Source organism: Ovis aries, chromosome 5 (assembly GCF_016772045.2).
Source record: "Ovis aries strain OAR_USU_Benz2616 breed Rambouillet chromosome 5, ARS-UI_Ramb_v3.0, whole genome shotgun sequence".
Lineage (NCBI taxonomy): Eukaryota > Metazoa > Chordata > Mammalia > Artiodactyla > Bovidae > Ovis > Ovis aries.
This window is the reverse complement of record NC_056058.1, coordinates 27,941,594-27,954,896: the sequence shown is the minus strand read 5'-3', so window position 1 is coordinate 27,954,896 and position 13,303 is coordinate 27,941,594. Positions and strand designations below refer to the sequence as shown.

The 13,303-nt window shown below is 42.1% G+C and overlaps 1 protein-coding gene across 11 annotated transcripts in view; it reads left to right on the top strand.

Moving 5' to 3' along the window:
• The first annotated feature begins 12,727 nt into the window (after nt 1-12,727).
• Nucleotides 12,728-13,303, top strand: part of CSNK1G3 (casein kinase 1 gamma 3) — a 122,632-nt gene continuing 122,056 nt past the window's right edge. For 10 of the 11 annotated variants that reach the window (XM_060415667.1, XM_012178214.5, XM_060415659.1 and 7 more), the window contains exon 1: nt 12,728-13,112. The gene's annotated coding sequence lies outside the window, so the exon portion shown is untranslated. Of the gene's footprint in view, nt 13,113-13,260; nt 13,287-13,303 lie in introns of those variants that run through there. The other variant, XM_060415666.1, reaches the window with a different exon arrangement.

Sequence of the window (13,303 nt, the reverse complement as noted above, 5' to 3'; positions counted from 1 at the left end):
TTTTCTTGAAGAGATCTCTAGTCTTTCCCATTCTGTTGTTTTCCTCTATTTCTTTGCATTGATCTCTGAGGAAGGCTTTCTTATCTCTCCTTGCTATTCTTTGGAACTGTGCATTCAGATGGGTATATCTTTCCTTTTCTCCTTTGCTTTTCACTTCTCTTCTTTTCACAGCTATTAGTAAGGCCTCCTCAGACAGCCATTTTGCTTTTTTGCATTTCTTTTCCATGGGGATGGTCTTGATCCCTCTCTCCTGTACAATGTCATGAACCTCATTCCATAGTTCATTAGGCACTCTATCTATCAGATCTAGTCCCTTAAATCTACTTCTCACTTCCACTGGATAATCATAAGGGATTTGATTTAGGTCATACCTGAATGGTCTGGTGGTTTTCCCCACTTTCTTCAATTTAAGTCTGAATTTGGCAATAAGGAGTTCATTATCTGAGCCACAGTCAGCTCCTGGTCTTGTTTTTGCTGACTGTATAGCGCTTCTTCATCTTTGGCTGCAAAGAATATAATCAATCTGATTTCGGTGTTGACCATCTGGTGATGTCCATGTGTAGAGTCTTCTGTTGTGTTGTTGGAACAGGGTGTTTGCTATGACCAGTGTGTTCTCTTGGCAAAACTCTATTAGCCTTTGCCCTGCTTCATTCCGCATTCCAAGGCCAAATTTGCCTGATACTCCAGGTGTTTCTTGACTTCCTACTTTTGCATTCCAGTCCCCTATAATGAAAAGGACATCTTTTTTGGGTGTTAGTTCTAAAAGGTCTTGTAGGTCTTCATAGAACCATTCAACTTCAGCTTCTTCAGCGTTACTGGTTGGGGCATAGGCTTGGATTACCGTGATACTGAATGGTTTGCCTTGGAAACGAACAGAGATCATTCTGTTGTTTTTGAGATTGCATCCAAGTACTGCATTTCAGACTCTTTTGTTGACCATGATGGCTATTCCATGTCTTCTAAGGGATTCCTGCCCACAGTAGTAGATATAATGGCCATCTGAGTTAAATTCGTCCATTCCAGTCCAGTTGGAAAGAATGCCTGGGATATAGCATTGTTAACAGTTGGAGAATGTTTGCTAAAAATAATTATTAATAACTATTTGTGTACTTACATGGCTGAAAAGACCAGCATATATAAGAAAGCCAATTGTACACAAGTAAATATTAGTTTTTTTGGTTTAAAGATTCTCTCATTCATTGAGACTTGACATTTGGAATAAGAATGGATTAAGAAGTATTTAACTACAGACCATAGTCATTCTCTGACTGGTGCTGTGTCTGTGAGTGTTAAAATCACAAAGCTGTGCTTAGAAATAGGTCTTGATTTTCTCTGAGCCCTTTTCTATCCATCCTTCATATGTATAGAGTTGGTCTAGTTCAGCTTGCTATAAATCACTAATTTAGGATCCCACTTTCCCTGCTTGCTTTCTCCCTTCCTCTTTTCTTTCTTCCTTTCCTCCTTCTTTCTTTCTTGGCCTAGACAGGTTCAATCTGGAGGAGCAGCAGTAGTGGTAGGAAGTAACCCCTCAGTTGGACAATTTGTGCCGGGATCTCCTTGTTTACTTCTTGTTACATCATGAAAAGATCATGAAAAGCAGCATAAATTCATGGACTTTGGAGTCAGACATATGTATTGAAATTTTAGCTCTGCCATTCACTAGTTGAGTGATCAGAGCATTGCCTAGACTGTCTTCTCTTCGAGTCTGACTGCTCATCTATGAAAAGGAGAAAGTGACACTTACCTACAATACAAGAGATGGTTTCTAGAAAGTGCCTGACTCTTTTTGTTCAGGCACTCAGTAGTTGTTACTTCCACTCTCTCCCATTTATTATTATGCTTCCCTTGTAGCTCAGTTGGTAATGAATCTGTCTACCATACAGGAGACCTGGGTTCAATTCCTTGGTCGGGAAGATCCCCTGAAGAAGGAAATGGTAACCCACTCCAGTATTCTTGCCTGGAGAATCCTGTGGACAGAGGAGCCTGGCAGGCTACAGTCCAAGGGGTCGCAGGAGTCAGAGATGACTTAGTGACTAAACTACTCAAGCTTATAGGCAATATTGATAAAATTATACTAAAAGTGACATTTATAAGTGGATCCTTATCTCAGCAACTGGAGTTAGGCTTTATTTCTGTAAAAAGAACTCAGATCCTTCTATTTGACCTGGTACCTGTGGCAGGCAGAATAATTGTCCTCCCAAAGATGTCCACATCCTAATCCCCAGAACCAATGAGTGAATTATCTCACACAGCAAAAGGGGCTTCACATTAAGTGAAGGATTTTGAGACAGGGATTATCCTGGATTATTCCAGAGAACTCAGTGCAATCACTGGAGTTCTTATAAGTGAGAGAGGAAGGCAGGAGAGAATCTGAGGAGATGTGAAGATGGAAGTAGAATTTAGTGTTATGTGATGCTGGCTTTAAAGGTGGAAAGCAGCCAAGAGACAGGGAATACAGGAAGCCTCTGGAATCTGGAAAACACAAGGAAAGGAATTTGCCCCTAAACACTCCACAGTCTTGCCAGCGATGAGATTTCAGCTCAGTGATAACAATTTTGGATTTCTAACATCCAGACCTGTAAGATAGTAAATTTGTGTTGTTTTAAATCACTCAGTTTGTGGTAGTTTGTTACATAGCAGTAGGAAACTAATATTGTGCTATTCTCTGTTTGTCTTGCTTCCAAAGGCTCTGTTACTTGTAAAGTGTGCAGGCTAAAGGTACTCACTGCAACTAAATTGGGCTCATTTGGAGACTTTTCAGTGGATGGAGTTAAGAAATATTTATACAAAATTCCTCTGAGTTCATGATGATATTTCTCATCCAAATTCAGGATTATTGGCTGTTTAGGTGGTCTCTTTTTTCATCTCTATCAATATCAGAGATGGTAGAATAAGATACTGTAATTATTCATTTTGCTTTATCCCACATTACACATATAACAGTCTCAGAAAAACAGCAACATTACCAACATTACCATTACTATTACCAACAACATGATTACTGGAAAGTTAAAAAAGAAAAAAAGAAATATTTTTGCATTATTTTGTCCTTAGGATAAAATCTATGAGGGATGTGTAGTCAGATTACTTTATCTTAAAATCACTTGGGATTACAAGCTTGAAAAAAATCAATTTACATGTACAGGATGAAAATCATCATCCTTTTCCTCTGTTTACCAATCATGACCCCAAAATCTACCAGATAATTATTTTCATTTCTTTGGATAATGTTATATCCAAAAGAATGAAAGTAGAGTAATAAACTCTACTGAGTTTATTAATAATTAGTCTTTATTATAACAATTGTATGTAATTGGGTTTTTCTAATATCTGGAAATGAATTCTAAAGCCAGATTCTATTTTCTTTTTTGAAATTTTGGTCATGACTGTTTCCTTTTCAACACCATTGATGGATTTTTATTTTGGATATAAATGTATTTATTTTAATTCGAGGCTAATTACTTTACAATATTGTATTGGTTTTGCCATACTTCAACATGAATCCACCACGGGTGTACACGTGTTCCCCATCCTGAACCCCCCTCCCACCTCCCTCTCCATACCATCCCTCTGGGTCATCCCAGTCACTGATAGGTTTCTAGTGAGATGTCAAGGTTTGGTTTAAAAGCATGATGGAGGAAGCTGAGGACTGTAGCTTTGGTTTGGAGTACAAACACTCCACAACTAGATTCTCTTTAGTATTCCAAACCTAGGATTAAGTTGATTAGATAGCTTCCAAAAACAGGGGATGAGCCTTCCTAGGTGGCTCAGTGGTAAAATAATCTGTGTATGAATGCCAGAGATGTAGGAGATGCCGGCTCAATGCTTCGGTTGGGAAGATCCCCTGGAGAAGGAAATGACAACCCACTCCAGTATTCTTGCCTAGAAAATGCCATGGACAGAGGAACCTAGCAGGCTACCATGGGGCCACAAAGAGTCAGACACGACCAAGAAACTGAGCACATACATACACACATGAAAACAAGGGATATCCCATCACTAAGGACCCCAATAGCTGTAGTGATTTTAGGCTACAAAATCTATTCCATTGTAGAGAGACCACATTAATGTCTCTTTGCTGACACGAGTCCAGAGCTGAAGAGTAGAGGTAAAATATGGAAAAGCAAAGAGATACAAGATGACTCTGGCTTTCATTGTCCCAAGTGTAACCTGACAAGTGCACACTAATATATTCAGACTAACAGGGCTAGAAAGCAGCAAGTATTGGCATTTGGTTGAAGTTTTTTCTTAGTTAATATCAAGTCACCCAAGCTGACAGAACACAAAGCATTAAGTCACAGTCCAAAGGGTTAGGTCTGCAATTGGCAGGGTTTCAGCCAGAAGCTTAGGTAGAGCTGCCTGGTGACTGGAGCAGCTGCACTGAAATACAAAGCTCTGGCAGGGTGTGGCCAGTTTTGTCAATTAGGAGAATACAAACCTGAAGCCAGGGAACCTCACAACAGTGAGATAGTCAGAGATTATATTAGAGCAAAGCCAAAGAAGTGAACCAGGACTGAACTGCAGTTCAGAATTCAAGTATTCTCGTGGACACAGAGCCAGGCCACAAAAGAAAGAATATAAATAGAAGAGACAGTGGCGAGCTGAACCAAAAGACAGGAATGAACGCCTAGTAGTCAGGATTCTTCAGCTGCAAACAAAGGAAACATTCTGGTAATGCAGGCGAAACAAAATTGAATGAAAAGCATTGCCAGCCAAGCGGGGAGGGGAGTTGGTTGTCGTGGGTGGTAAGGTTGGTCTAACAGAATTAACAGGAAGTGGGAAGCAGGAGGGCCAGGTTTGGGTAGGATCTAAAATGCTCCAAAGGCTGGGAAGTAGGATCATAACCGCTGTTTGAGAGCATAGATCACAGCCTTAACCCTAAACCCAACCTTAACTGTGTGGCCAGAAGGCTGCATTTAGATGGAGTGTGACTGCAATTGTTTTCAGAGTCCATGTCTCTCTGCTTAAGATTTAAACAGGGCGTCCATTGGCATTGTTTGGGCAATGTGTTCTCCTATTACTCTTCCCCCACCTGATAACACACCTGTAGGGAGCCAGAGCCCCCGGTCAAAGAATACCGTGAGTTGGAGAAAAATTATCAAAAGGAAATCTGGGTGCCATTGTTGTTGTTGTTGTTCAGTCGCTAAGTTGTGTCTGATTCTTTGCCTCCCACCCCCCACCATGAACTGCAACACGCCAGGCTTCCCTGTCCTTCACTATGAACATCAGTGGCACCCACAACAGGAAAGGGTAAGCAGATGCTGGACAGCTAATATGCCATGAATGTCCAGGTATATGTGATAAAATCAAGAAAAATAGGGCCTAGAGCAGATTTAAATAATGATTTGCTCTGGACCACAAATTCAGTTACATAATTCTTGGGCCTTAAAGCTATAAAACAACTTGGGGTCCGATATTTTCAGCAACTGATTATCACTCATGTTGACCTAGAAAATGCAGTTTCCTAAGGGTCACATGGTGACTAGCAATGACCATGAATTTAGTGCTTTCTGTATCCTAGGTACTGTGGTAAGTTGATATATCATTGCATTTAATCTTCCTGATATCTTTATGATGCAGATATTACAGATTGATTTTATAGGTGAGCCAACTGGGGTTTCTGACAACTTAAATTGTTCAAGGAAGAGAAATGGAAATTGAAAAGTAGTATAATTCAAATTGTAGAAGAGTTAGAATGAGGGCTAAAGAAAAGTGAGGTTCTAACTAAGGTATCCTCCCACGTCAGTTTTAACTTTTGTTGACCTTGAGATCTTGTTCAGTCAGATATAGTATCAGCAGCATAATAGGAACAGGTGGGAGGATGAAACTATGTAGAGAATTCAGCAGTACCACTTGGTGAGGAGAAGGATGAAGCGAAGATCAGGGGCAGCCAAACGTGACAGAGACTCAAGAAACATACTTAGACACAGATTCTGACCCCAGTCAAGGTAGTCCTTTGTTCACTGTCCAAAGGGCACATGAAGTTCAGACACGGCTTAGATGAGCTTTGGAAACAATGTAGTGCTACGCAGGAGAAGGATACAGTAATCCGGTAAGCCCAGTCAGGAGGTGATATTTAAAGAAGTGGAGTCATTGGAGCCTCAGAGCGGGACCATAGCCAGTGACCTAGGGTCTAGCCTGAACTTGGTTTAGTGAACAATTTTCCACCCCAAGTTTATACCTTTTCTACATTGGACGGGGCTCTGGGAGAGGGTACGGTTTTTTATTATAAAGGGAAACCAAAGGAGAAGTCCAGGACTAGAGACTGGGAACCATTATAGGGGTAACAGAGAAGTGGCCCAGTTGGAAGGCTGCTCTCTAATGCAGAGCTCCTCCTTGGCATTCTGCATCTTCAGCTGGAGGACTGCGTGATTCCTGTGGGTGGGGCCGATGAGACACTCAGTCTTGGTCACGTTTGGCCCATGAGCTGGGATGGGCTCTTGAGGAAGATATTGGGGAATATAACATGGAAGGGGGCTTCCCTGGTGGCTCAGACAGTAAAGAATCTGCTTGTAATGCAAGAGACCTGGGTTCGATCCCTGTGTTGGGAAGATTGCTTGGGGAGAGGAATGGCAACTCACTCCAGAATTTCTTGCCTGGAAAATTCCATGGACAGAGGAGCCTGGCAGGCTACAGTTTATGGGGTCACAAAGAGTCGGACATGACTGAAGTGATTATCACTTTCTACAAACATAACCATGGAAAACAAAAGCAGACCAGGGTGAGGAAAATGGAACGGGGACCAATGATTATGGCCATCTTTAAACTTTGGCTTCATATGTGATCCAGAATTCAAACTGCTATTGAGACTATTACAAACAAACAAACATAGCTTTAGTTAATTCTTCCATTTATCACAAAACAGCATCCTTTGAATAGACAAACTTGTTTAAAAGCTGCCAAAATTCAGGTCTGTTAATGGCAAAAACAAAAATGAAATTGCCTGCCTAGGGATTTAACTTCTCTTTTTGGCAAGATACTTTTAGCACTTTTCAGGGTGTTTGTACTCCTGTCTTTATTTACTGAAGTACTTTCTCTTACAAATGCATTCTTTCATCTGTGAGGTTTTAATGTTATGTTGTTTACAAATTGTTTTTTCTTATTTACATCCTGTCTAACCTTTAGATTCTCTTTCACTTATAGATGATACACTATATATAGAAAGTATTCCTTTCAAGAGTGCTACAGATTGAATTGTGTCCCCCCGCCCCGCCCTCCTCCCCAAATTCATATATTGACACCCTGTGCGTGTTTGCATGCTAAGTTGATTCAGTCATGTCCAACTCCTTGTGATCCCATGGACTGTAGCCCACCAGGCTCCTCTGTCCATAGGAGTTTCTAGGCAAGCACACTTGGACTTCCCTGGTGGTTCAAACAGTAAAGAATCTGCCTGCAATGCAAGAGACCTGCCTTTGATCCCTGTGTCAGGAAGATCCCCTGGAGAAGGGAATGTTGACACTGTAACCCCCAATGCGGTAGCATTTCTAGATGAGACCTTTTGTATATAGTTAGGTTTATATGAGGTCACGAGGGTGGGTCTCTCATGATGGGATTGGCGCCCCTTTAAAAAGAGGAAGAGTGACAGATTGCATGCATCGAGAAAAGGTCCTATGTGTTCATGATGACAAGGCAGCTAGCCATCGGAAAGCCAGGAAGAAAGCCCACGGATCGACCATTCTCACACCCTGGTGGCCAGACTTCCAGCTTTCAGAACCGTGAGAAAAATTTCTGTCGTGTAAGCCACTCAGTCTATGATATTTTTACATCAGCCTGAGCTAAGACAAGGAATCTGAAAGATGTGATTATAAAATACAATACTGAAGATTATGACTATAAAATACAATAAAACCTCTCAGAAGCGTTCTTTGATTCTTCTATTTTCATTTTTGCCAACTACAGAATACTTAAAATAATTTTCTTGGGCTGTGTAAACCGGTGCCTTGACCCTTTCTGACTTTACTCGTGTAACAATCTGAATGAAAGGTTGCTAAGTGACAGCTTTCCCCAAACCTGACCTAGCTGCTGTCTGTGACTGGTTTTCTCCCAGAATCCTTCCCGTGCTGCCCCTACTTCAGGCTTGACTGGAGAAGAGCTTATTTTTCTATTCTGAGTAGAACATGCATCTATGCTCCCAGGCTCTGGCTATTGCTAGTGTCTCATTTTGCGTTCTTCCTGCTTCTACTTGACCATATTTTAATGTTTCTTTCCCTCTTTTTTAAAAAATTTTTAAGAAAATAAATGTTTTTTGAGGCCACATACCTTAAATTTTTTTCTCCTTCTAGTTTTATTGATATATAATTGATGTAGAGCACTGCGTAAGATTAAGGAGTACAACACAATAATTCGGTTCACATATACATCAGGAAATAATTACCACACTAAGTTTAGTGAACATCATCTCATATAGATACAAAATAAAAGAAAAAAATTTTCCCCTTTAGATGAGAACTCTTAGGATTTACTCTCTTTACAACTTTCATATATAACATACAGAAGTATTACTTTAATTATGCTGTACATTTAGCAGTTATTTATCACATAACTTCCAGTAATAAGACTATTTACTTTTTCATGTTTTAAAATTACATTTATTTATTAATGGCTGTGCTGGGTCTGCGTTGCTGTGTGCGGGCTTTCTCTAGCTGTGACGAGCAGGGGCTAGTCTCTCGTTGTTTTGCGAGGGCTTCTCATTGCAGTGGCTTCTATTGCAGAGAACAGACTCTAGGGCACACCAGTTATAGTAGTTGCAGTTTGTGAGTTTCAGCAGTTGTGGTACATGGGCTTAGCTGTCCCATGGCATGGAACTTAGACCAGGGATCAAACCCCTGTCCCCTTCATTGGCAGGTGGATTCTTAACCACTGGACCACCAGGGAAGTTCCATTCATTTTTTCTTAATTACACCTGTCCTCCACATAAATGAATGTTTCCTCTATTTTTATTTTGAAAAGTTCTGGTAAAGCTTTTAATCGCATTTTGTAGTTTATATTTAACAGTTTATCACTTGTACATCTTGGGCAAATCAGTTTATCTTTTGAGACCATCCTTCTTCTTTCCCAAGAGGGCAAAAAATAATATCTGCTATATTACTTCATAAGCTATTGTCAGAATCAACAGAAAGAATCATATACATCAGAGTTTGTGCAAACGTTGCTTGTTACATTGTTAGTTGGAAAATATCTGCCTGTATGTAACTCAGCCAGGTTGGCCACATAGTTGATGAGTGAGTGAGTGTGTGAGTGAAAGTCGCTCAGTTGTGTCTGACTCTTTTCAACCTCAAGGATACTGGAGTAGGTAGCCTTTCCCTTCTCCAGGGGATCTTCCCAACCCAAGGATTGAACCCAGGTCTCTGCAAGTGGATTCTTTACCAGCTGAGCTACCAGGGAAGCCTTACACAGTTGATACACTACACCAAAGTAGAGTGTAGATTAATGAGTCTTCGGTGCTCATTTATATTTTTAGGGTATTTCTTGACCAATATGTGCAAAACAAGTTTGGCTTGGGATAATATTTTAATAGCATGTATGAGGGGCAGAGGAGAAAATGATTATAACACAGATCTATATGTTAGTGCTTATAATCTTTAATGATATCCTGGGAACTTGTATTTTTTAAATTTCTCTTTTGACAAATGCTTTTTTTTAAAAATCATATCCTACAAGTTTTTTGCTTGAGAGAAAGAAAAGTAGGTAATTTTGTGGAAAGTAAAGCTGGCCATTTTTTCTGCGATTTTAAGAGACAAAAAAGGAAATGGAATAGCTTTCCGGCTTTTGAAATTCTGATTGAAGGCCTTATTCCTAAACTCTCTGGTTGTATGTGTGTGTCTGTGTGTGTAAATTGGCATGGTTAGGTAACACTGCTGCTGCCGCTGCTAAGTCGCTTCAGTCGTGTCCAACTCTGTGCGACCCCATAGATGGCAGCCCACTAGGCTCCTCTGTCCCTGGGATTCTCCAGGCAAGAATACTGGAGTGGGTTGCCATTTCCTTCTCCAATGCATGAAAGTGAAAAGCCAAAGTGAAGTCGCTCAGTCGTGCCTGACTCTTAGCAACCCCATGGACTGCAGCCTACCAGGCTCCTCCGTCCACGGGATTTTCCAGGCAAGAGTACTGGAGCGGGGTGCCATTGAGTGTGAAAAGAGGTGAGAAGAGATACAGTAACAGAAATAAAGACTCAAAAGATGTAAGGGAGATATTGGAATATTTATACTATTAAAGGCACCCAGAAATTTTGCTTTCTCTTCCCTTCTCAAATTCCCACTTGATAAATTGTTTTTTCCTAAGGAATTCATGATAGTCTTAGAGTGAAGTCATTTTGAAGTAACCTCCTGCCTTGTTCTAAAATGTGTGGATAAATCTGCTTTTATCCTGTTTTTCATAATAACAGTTGTTGCATGCCCAAATGATGGGATGAATATTTGCTTATATCTATAGAGACATAAGGGCTCAGCAGTAGAGTCTACTTACAATGCAAGAGACTGCCTACAGTGCAGGAGATGTAGGTTCAATTCTTGGGTCAGGAAGATCCCCTGGAAAAGGAAATGGCAACCCACTCCACTATTCTTGCCTGGGAAATCCCAGGGACAGAGGAGCCTGGCAGGCGACATTCCATGTGGTCACAAGAGTCGGATCACCACCACCACAGAGATATAAATTCAACAAAATAAAGTTCTGGGTGATAAAAAATGTGACACTGCTTTGGGAAACATGAAAAATATTAGTAATAATATAAACACCTAATGAGTAGCAAATGCTAGGAAACGTGGTGAAATTAACTATAGATAACGTAGCAGATAAAAATGATGATCTGCTTATGTTGAGACATCATGCTACAGAACAAAGAGTTTTGGTTAAGATGCCTGTAATTTGATTATTCTCTCTTTAACATAAGTTATTTTTGTATTGCCAATTTTTTCTTAGAAGTTAATAGAATTGTAAGAAAACATTATTGACTTCTTACTTAGGTTACCAGCCAATTTTAATCTATAGGAGCTTCTAGGTCAAATTTTAACAAAAACAGTCTTTACTGAAGTGTTTAAAAACATAAACATTTATTCCAATCCAGATATAATTTAAAAATGTGACTTGATCTAATTAAATGCTTGTATTTCTTAAACATTTATCAGACTTTGATGTAGAGGTGTTCTTGATCTAAACTGAGGTTTTTGAGGTGCAGAGTATAAAATGGTTTGTTAATCGCTGATGACAATATTTACAGTTCCCGAAATGCAGACATTTCTTCTCCATTTAGTGAAATATGCTTAATTCTGTTTCTTGTCCAGTATCTGGTCCTGGAATATATCAGAACTGTGGAGATGTGTTATTTTAGGCATATTATTCCCAAGCCTGAGGATGCACAAACTGTAGTTGCTTTTGAGTCTCTATAAGGATGATGGTAGTGTGGTAAACACAGAAGCAGTCCTTACTACCACTGTTCCTTTATGACAGGTGATACCAGTCACTTCATAGCCTCTAGTCTGGGAAAGCATGAGAGTAAAGAGGTGAAAAAGAGGTACTGTTGTACTACAAAACCAAAAACGGCATCTTTCCATACTAACAACCCCTCTGAACGTTACACATCGATTCTATTGGCAGCCTGCTAAAGTAGAAAGGGAAATGAGATAAATTCTCAATCATTTTAAAGTGCATTTGTTTAATTGAAGCCTTTCAAGTATTTTTTGTGGTGTGTGTGTTTGTGAGAGAGACTGACTCAAGGTTTCCTTGATGCAGCAAGTACACTGAAAATATAAAAATAAGTGTGACTTTTCTTCATGCACACCTTTATGTCTGACTTTTGAAAGGACTTTAGACAGTTTCCAAGAAATGACAGTTTCAGAGTCCTCTACAATGCCTTCATGGTGGATTTCCACAGAGGTCTCCTATAGTAACGTATTTTCATCCCAGATAACCAACCATAAGAAAAAGAATGTAATCTGCCTTCCCTGTTTGGGCAGAGTAGACTGGATGGAGAACAGAGTTAGAATCGGTTTCAATTTGATGAATTTGAGTGATGCTTGGTTTCCAGGAACTTCAGATTGGCTAGATAGATAATATTACACAGATAACAGTAATTATAACAGTTACCACACTGTGTAGTTGAGAGGATTACTTGAGCTCACAAATGACTTCTCTGTAGACAGCAAATGGAATGCAAACGTGAGCCACAATTTATATTTCTAAGCGTCTGAATCCTTGATACAGCACTGGAGTTACAAAAAAGTGGGGGAAAACGTCAATCCAGTGATGTCATTCCCTGAGCCCAGGCTTTCAAATTCTTTGGCACCTGGAGGGGTGTGCTCCTCACACCCAGCAAAGCCTCGGCAACCTGACTTGGCACAATGGCGCCCTTAGGCTCTCTGCTCATTCAAGCAGAGGGGGACTTTTCATTCCTCCTCTAAACCATGAGCGATTTTCTTCCAGTTCTCGCCAGAGATCTAGCCAAACCTCTTCTCCCAAGGCCTCACCCAGGGAAACAGACGCGTAGCCACAATTACTCCACGATCTCTACACGCACCACGGGTGCGGAGGTGGGGAGGGAGGCGTGGCTTGACTTTTATAGGCCTTTCCAGCCAATGAGCAAGCTGCTTTTCTTCCGGTCGGCAAACCGACCAATCTGAGCAAGTCGGTGTAACCTTCGGCTGTACTCGGCTCTTTTCGCTGATGCGGGCAGCTCTAGGGGCGGCCGCCGCTGGAGAGACGCTTCCCTTTTTTATTTTTTTTTCCCCAAGCGTTCACTTCCGGGTCCGGCGCCGATCCGGATGCCCGAGGCAGAAGGATGTTTGACCTCCGGATAAGCGAGGAGGCGCCGCTGTGCATTCATTGCCGGCTGCATCGGTGGCGACAGCAGGGGCCCGGGCGGCGACTCTCCGGCCACAGGCGGCGGTAGGACGCACCGACAGTAGTGAGGGGACCGAGTCCGAGCCGAGCTGCGTTACCTCCCTCGCTCGCTCCTTCCCCCTCTACCTCGCTCGCTCCCTCCCTGCGTGGCTCTCTTTCCTCCTCCGGCCGCCGGCGGGTGCAATGTGCCGCCGCCGCTGCCCCCGCCGCCACTGACTGACGGACCGGGGGGCGCCGCCCGCGCCCGGGACCGACCCGCCGCTGGCGGCCGCGCCTCTGAGGTAAAGCCCCCTCGGCGTTGGCGCCTGGCTGGGCGGCCCCGGCCCGCCGGCAGCCTCGGCGCGGCCGCGGCTCCCTCCTGCCCGGGTGGGGCTGGGCGGGCTGGGGTCCCGGGCTGAGTGGGGTGGGGTAGGGTGCGGCGGGGGCGGCGCCGCCAGCCGGGGCCTCGGGAAGGGGTGGGCGAAGAGGACCC